Raw genomic sequence first — 390 nt, forward strand, 5'->3', positions numbered from 1 at the left:
GACCAGGCTGGCCTTGAACTCAGAAATCTACTTGCCTCTGCCTCCCAAGTGCTGGGATTAAAGGTGTGTGCCGCCACTGCCCAGCCCTGCCTCGCAGGTACTGGGATTAAAGGCTTTTGACAAACAGACTAGACACCAGTGTATAAGGTCTGAGCGTATTTCTCCAAAAATTACATGAGGCTTTTACAATCATTGCAAAAGAGAAATAAAAAATCTGGCAGCTCAACAGTTGAGGTACCTCTGAGGCTATCTGAAACATACTAAAACAGCAGCTATCTCCTCTGAACTGGTGCTGCATCCCCCAGGCCCAAGTGCTCTGGGCCCCGGGGACTGTGAGAGATACATGAATCTGAGTCCTAGCCCATCTAAGTTCTAGTGCTAGTCCTGCAT

Source organism: Mastomys coucha, unplaced genomic scaffold, assembly GCF_008632895.1.
Source record: "Mastomys coucha isolate ucsf_1 unplaced genomic scaffold, UCSF_Mcou_1 pScaffold14, whole genome shotgun sequence".
Taxonomy (NCBI): domain Eukaryota; kingdom Metazoa; phylum Chordata; class Mammalia; order Rodentia; family Muridae; genus Mastomys; species Mastomys coucha.